This window comes from Octopus sinensis, linkage group LG6, assembly GCF_006345805.1.
Source record: "Octopus sinensis linkage group LG6, ASM634580v1, whole genome shotgun sequence".
NCBI classification, from domain to species: Eukaryota; Metazoa; Mollusca; class Cephalopoda; order Octopoda; family Octopodidae; genus Octopus; species Octopus sinensis.
Genome location: NC_043002.1, coordinates 57,269,684 through 57,277,412, shown reverse-complemented (window position 1 = coordinate 57,277,412; position 7,729 = coordinate 57,269,684).

Sequence of the window (7,729 nt, the reverse complement as noted above, 5' to 3'; positions counted from 1 at the left end):
CTGTTTCAATGGAATAATTCTTGTTTTTTCTGAGGCTTTACTTTAGTTTCACAAGCAAGAACAATCATGAGCAACCTGCAGCCGCAACACTTTCCGAATGGCACACCTAACGATAAATTACCTTGAATTTTCTTAGTTATGCCTCATGATGAGCAATGTCTAATACGACTCGCTTCTCGGTAAAGTTTACTCATGCTTAGACAAGTGCCATAACTCTGAAACAGCCCTTAAATTCCCTTCAATATTTAGGGAGTTCTTTAGAAGAGATTTGCTTCGGATTTGACACTAAGATGCTTTCTGGACCTACGTGTATATATGTACATAATCACGTCTATCTATTTATCTATATATATATATATTATATATATATATATATATATATATCGATATATATTATTTGACTTAGAAAATACCTGGGTGTGCCCGGCGCGTAGAAAGCCTACCAGAGTGGATCATACCCTTTAGTGTTGACTCTCACAACTGACTGATCTAGAGAAGGAACACTCTTACAAGAAAATCCTGCGATCGTTTTATCATCTGACGTGTGGCACACCGTGCACCTGTACAGACCATGATAATTCGATGGAGAGAGTGTGCTTTGTTCAGCACAAGCAATGACCACTTTAAACAAGCCAAAGTGCCGGTTGTTCAGTAAACCATATATATATTTATATATATATATATATTCATATCTCTCTCACACAGACACACACATAGGGGTAACTGAGTCGAAAGCCCCTCACAAAGCATCAGCGGCGAGCTCAGGAGCCACCCAAACAGAGAAAGAATGGACTTCATGACATGCGAACCTCCGTCGGTTGTTCCCAGGGCTTGTCCAAGTATAGGATGCTTCGATGAGATGATAAGCGCATAAATGAGCATCCGTCGCACAGACTCAGGAGACGACGTCTCATTTCAATTCAAACGACTTCAATTTCCAGTGAGTCTTTGTTTTGCCATGGCCATCAACAAATCGAAAGAGCAAACATTTTCGGCTACCGGTTTTTATCTTGAAGTGGCCTGCTTTACCCACGGCCAGCTTAACATTGAACATTGAAGAGTAGGAAGTAAAGAAAAAAATAATTTAACATCTATGAACCAAATGATAAAACAAAGTACTTCGTTTATCGATACATTTTAAATTGCCTCAAATAATGCAGAAATCCGTCTTGATAAGAGGTTTATCCGTCTGGAAGACATAGTCTGACATGGAATAAAAAGAATTGAAATAAAGGCATTCTATTGTAAAAATTGTCCGGTAACAATGAGCTATTCAATTAGTGCATGTGTGTATATATATATATATATATATATATATATATATATATATATATATATATATTATATATATATATATATATATATATATATAAAACCACCTGTGAATTGTTGGCGATTTTCTTCCTCCGTCTTACCCTTTTTTTTTGCACTTTCCTCTATTTCTGAAGAAGAGCTTTGCTCGAAACGTAAAGTCCTCTTTCTTTCCTTTCCTGAGCGTCAGATAATACAGTACTTGTACCACACCCTTTTCTTGTTTGTTCTTCTTTGTATTCACTATATATATATTATAAGCCACATGGTTCCGGGTTCAGTCCCACTGCGTGGCACCTTGGGAAAGTGTCTTCCACCGTACTCACGGGCCGACCAAAGCTTTGTGAGTGGATTTCATAGATGGAAACTGAAAGAAACCCGTCGTATATATATGTGTGTGTGTGTGTGTGTGTGTGTGTGTGTGTGTGTGTGTGTGTGTGTGTGTGTGTGTGACTGTGTTCCTTCCCACTCCATCACTTGACAACCGATGTTGGTGTGTGTGCGTGTGTATGTGTATGTGTGTATACAAATATTCTATAATTATAAACATAATTAGAATTAGAATATTTGTATAATTTTACCTAAAAGGTTATTTTAACGTACCGATCTATTTCGTAAAATTATTAATTATAAAATTATTAATTAATTGATTGCTTAATTAATTAATTAATTAATTAATTAATTAATTTTACCCTTTTATTATCAATACACACACACACACACACACACACACATATATATATAGGTATGAATGATTGTGTGTATGTATGTGTGTATGTGCCTATATGTGCACGCACACTCACATACATATATATATATATATATATGTATATGTATTTATATATATATATATATATATATAGGCATATGTGCATATACATAGATGTGTGTGTATGTATACAAGGAAAGAGAAAGAGAGGGCGTGGCGTGAAAGAAATGAAGCAGATTACATTTGCTTTCGTGTTTCCTGTCCTCCTGCACCATTTCCTATCAAATATCTTGGGCCATTGCCAACAAAATTACATCATAACGCTTTCATTCCGCCATTGTTCTATGTAACGCTACCTCACTTATCGAGTCAATACAACGCAGATCAGCAATGGCGTTTTTAGATATTCATTATTAATACTTATTGTGTTGTTTCATGATTGTCAATGTAATGGGGAGCGGAAGAAGCCATGTAGTGCGGTATTCTGTGACATCATATTTATGTTCAGAGTTCAAATGCTTGGTGGTAAAAAGTCTTATCATTTTATTTGTTTATCATGATTATATATGTTTGTTTGGGCGCGTGTATACATCCATAGATATATATATATTGAAACACTCCTGTCACAACCTGGGACCTTGAAGACTACTTTAATGCAAGAAAGCATACTAGTCCCTTAATATTTTATATTCAGTATTTCATCTATTCAATAAGATAATCAATACTTCATTTCATTTTACTATATATTCTATATTCTACATTAATATTATAAAGAATATAAATAAAACATAGAAAACAGACAGAGTTCGAATTCCTTTGAATAATATATATATATATATATATATATATATACACACGCATATATATATACATACATGTATATATAAATATACAGATATAAGATATATATATCTTTATATATATGTGTGTATATATATACATATATATAAAGACATATATATCTTTATATCTATATATTATATATATCTATATATATATAAAGACATATATATCTTTATCTCTATATATATAAAACTGAGAATGTGTGTCTGTCTGTCTGTGTGTTTCCCTAAAACTTGAGAACTACACAACCAATTTCATTCAAATTTTACACATGCCTTACTTAAGGTCCGGGGAGTGTCATCGGTTAAAAAAATTTTAACTTTTTCCCTAGGGCGACCCCACAGCAATATCATATGTTCTCCACTATTTCAGTATTACGTGTTAAAAGTGAAATAAAAACATCTCTCTATTGTAATGTCAGATACTTTCACTTTAATACTGAAACTATTAAAGTGAAAGTATTATATAACAGGGATGAACCATTAACAGTGGTCATCCATTTTGCTAGAAGATCTGCTAGGGTCTTATATGCTACACCTCTGGTTTTCAATTCATATTAATCAAATTAATATTCAATTTTTCACCTTTATTGTGTGTGTGTGTGTGTGTGTGTGTGTGTGTGTGTGTGTGTGTGTGTGTGTGTGTGTATTAGCAATTCGTATAAAATTGCATCAATAACTTGAACTTGAATAAGTGGTTTCACATAAATGGGGATAAATTAAAAAGGTTTGTTGTTAATATTATTACTATTTGACTATTGTAATCACATTTTTGGTTCCTCGTCAGGGAAACGTTGTTGTGTTGCATTTGTTAAATAATTGTAAACCGTAACCCTTCCCCTTTCGGTTATTGTTTAAAAATTGAATTGTGTCCCTGTTTGGGGAAATTGACAATATTTTCACCGTCTTTACAGAAGCATTTTTGTTAAAATGCCTTCGTTAGAAGAAAGTTCAAAAATGAATTTCGATGTAGCCGTACACTTCTATACAAGAGGGAGGACAAGATCCAATTGATCGAAATTGCAAGAGACGGGCCTACAATTCCAGTCCGTTATATATTTTGAGTATTGTTATCACTAGCGATATCAAGATATAACTTTGTAATTTATATTTTATGTGTAGATGTATATATATATATAGATGTACATGTAATATATACACATATATCTACACATATATACATGCACTAGCACCATAACCTGGCAACAACAGGGTCATAATGCTAGTATATCGATATATATGAAACTGAGAATGTGTGTCTGTCTGTCTGTGTGAACCCCTAAAACTTGAGAACTACACAACCAATTTCATTCAAATTTTACACATGCCTTACTTAGGGTCCATGGAGTGTCATGGGCAAATCTCTGGGCGACATTGGGACGACTGTACACAGCTACCAGCCCACAGTCGACGCCATGGCGACCAGAGCTCGCGACATTGGGGCGAATGTACACAGCTACCAGCCCACGTTGGGTTGGGTTGGGTTGGAATAATTTCCATTATATATAGAGAGAACTATAGTGCGAAGGCAGCATAAAAAGCAATCCTTCCTCAATTGTTGGCATATTTACATACTCCGCATTGCGAGCAGTGACACAAGATGCGTCTTCGTCAAAGCAATTGCTTCCGCAAAGCAAATTAAATAAAATTTGAGATACGTGGAACGTCAAAGCTGCTAACAAAAACAGGACAGTGAAAACATTCGGTAAGGGCTGTTTAACCCTAACGAGGTGAAGTGGTGAACGCTGGAGAAAGAAAGCGTTGTCAAGAGACAGACAAGAATGCGTGTTATAGTTATAAACTGAACGAGAAGAAAAAGAATTACATTTAGAAATAGAGATCTATAAGTATTGAGGACAGAATTTGAGTTAGAAATAGAGAACTATAAATATTGTATTATGCATAAAGTGGTGGCTTACATTCGGGGCTTCCAATTTCTCTGTAAAATACAATTTCTCTGTAAAAAGTCGCAAAATCATCGCACATGTCACCATCTATTACAAACACTGGTGGAAGATAAAAGTTCCAGAGGACATTCTTGTTCTTTCGTTTGTACAAGGATCGTATTATGATTCGGCTTAAAATAAATTATAGATAAAAATATAATGTATAGAAATATATAAAAACCAGAATAGAAAATAAACGTCTTAGGCATATAAAATGAGATAACATGAGATATCAAGGTGTTATAAACTTGAAACCTACTAGAATATCATAGATTATATATCATGTCATCCAATCAGTTCTGTCCAATTTTACCTTTTTATTTAGATTTGAATGAAATTTAATAGTATTTTCAAATGTCTAATTCAATTAAAAATTATTTTTATGCATTTGTGTACATTTAAACTAATTCAATATTGTTTTACAAAATAATAGAGGGTGTCCACAAAGTCTGCGTACATGGGGATTAACACATACTTTTAAAACAAAACAAAATTATTTTATTATAATGTTAATAAATAATATTTTCAAAGTGATTTCCATCATTTCCAATGCATAACTTGATTCGCCTTGCAAAATTCAGGTGAACTTGATTAAATAAGTCTACATTGCCATCAATTTCAGCACACTGACTGGTAATGCGTTCTCTCAGGTGTTTTAAATCTGTAATCTTTATTATAATCTTTCCCTTTCAACATACTCCAGAAAAAGAAATCAAGGGGAGAAAGGTCTGGTGAACGAGGGGACCTTTCCATATGAGTCCTTCTTCCAATCCAGTGAGGAAAAATGTCATTAAGCCCATCCTGCTGAAATCAATTCGGAAGGTCCCCGCCTAGGCGCTCAATTTGAGATATTAATTTGTCTCTCAATATGTTTACACATGTCTCATCCGTTACATGTTCAATGAAGAAGGGTCCTAGAACATGAGCTTTCCACAAACCACACCACACCATCACCTTTTTGCTGCCTTGCTGCTTGGATGGATCCATCCAATGTGGATTACCTTGAGACCAGTATAGAAGATTCTGTCTGTTGACCTCACCATTTACATAAAACGTAGCTTTGTCACTGAACAACACAAAGTTTTTCGTAAATTGATATTTTCATTCAATTTATCTGAAAACAATTCGCACGTCTACATTCGTCTATCAGGGTCGTCTTCATTTAAGTGATGCAATATCTGTAGGTTGTATCGATGAAACTTTTCCTCAACCAGCATTTTGTGGATGGTTGGTTTTGGAACACCTAACACCGTGGATGTCCGACGAAGTGATTTCTTTGGGCTAGCAGAAAATTTAGCCATGACAGCCTCTTTCGTTTCATCTGAAGTCTTTGGTCGCCCAGAACGGGGTTTATCCAAAACACTGCCTGTTTCTTTAAATTTCTTGATCAATTTCCCGACGGCAGTAAAAAAAATAGGTTGCCTACAAGGGTGTCGAAGATTAAATTCTGCAATTTTGCGATAAGACCATCTCTCTCGTCCACTTAATAATACTAACTCGATTCTTTCTTCTTTAGGCAGATCCATCATTCGATCTGGGATTCTTTCTTCTTTAGACAGAGCCATCATTCGATCATCTGTAGGAAAAATAACAAATAAATTCAGAAAAGTAAAGTATTTGTTTTTATTTAATTTAAACAAAAGTAAAAAAGGAAAATTATTATTTCTTATATTTGTTTATGTTATGATTTTATTCCATGTACCCAGACTTCGTGGACACCCTAAAATTGCTTTGATTAAAACCCTTTCAACATGGAAGTATCCAAGGAGCATTTAAGGCACATATAATTCTTTATGAGTACAATAAAGGTAACTCTGCAGCCGAGGTGACTCGAAACATACACTCAGTTTATGGGAAAGTGCTTGAATGAAAGAACTTGCAGGAGATCGTTTTCAAAATTGAAGATGAAGATCGAATAGGACGTCCAGTTGAGTTTGATGATAAGCTCCTTGAGGCATTACTTGAAGAAAATCCGTCATTATCAGTTGAAGAATTGGCAATAAAGCTTACTTCAAACAATACAACAGTTCATCGTCATCTTCAACAACGTGGAAATATTCCTAAACTTGGAAAATGGGTGCCTCATGAATTGCCCGAAAGCAACCGCAAATCCCGAGTTGACATCTACTCTTCTCTCCATTCTCGCAAACTCATTTCACCCTTGTTCGATAGACTTGTGACGAAAAATGGATTTTCTATCGAAATGTTAAACGTCGTAAACAGTGGCTTGGTAAATGGGAAAATGCTCAACCACAACCGAGAAGGGAACTTCATGGGGAAAAGGTTCTACTCTATCTGGTGCGATTGCAAAGGCGTAATTCATTTCATATTGTTACCACCTAATGCAACAATCAATGCTCAAGTCTACTGTCAGCAATTAGAGCGTTTGAACCAAGCTTTGAAGGAAAAAAGATCCGCTTTAGTGAGTCGAAAACGAGTGATGTTTCATCAGAACAATGCACAACCCCACACTGCAAAGATCACATTACAGAAGATCGAAGAGGTCGGTTTGGAAACATTTCTTCATCCAACTTATTCTCCCGACCTTACTCCTTCAGGATATCATTTGTTTCATAGTTTACAGAATTATTAGGGGGACTTAACTTTCGCAAGTCAGGAGGAGGTCGAAGCTTTGAAACCAAAAGAGTTTTACATTGATGGGATTAAAAAGCTTGTAAATAGATGGAAGTAAGTCATAGATAATCAGGGTAAGTACATTGATGATTAACTTTCAATTAAATATAACATTCGATCACTTGGATTCTTTATCCAAAATTCGAACAGAACTTATGAGATGACCTGAGATATATACACTGGCGAAAATATATATTATATTTTATATATAATGTATATAATACGAGAATTTTAATGGAGATAACCTGCAGTATATAGTACATTTTTGTCTCCGATTTTGAGCTAAG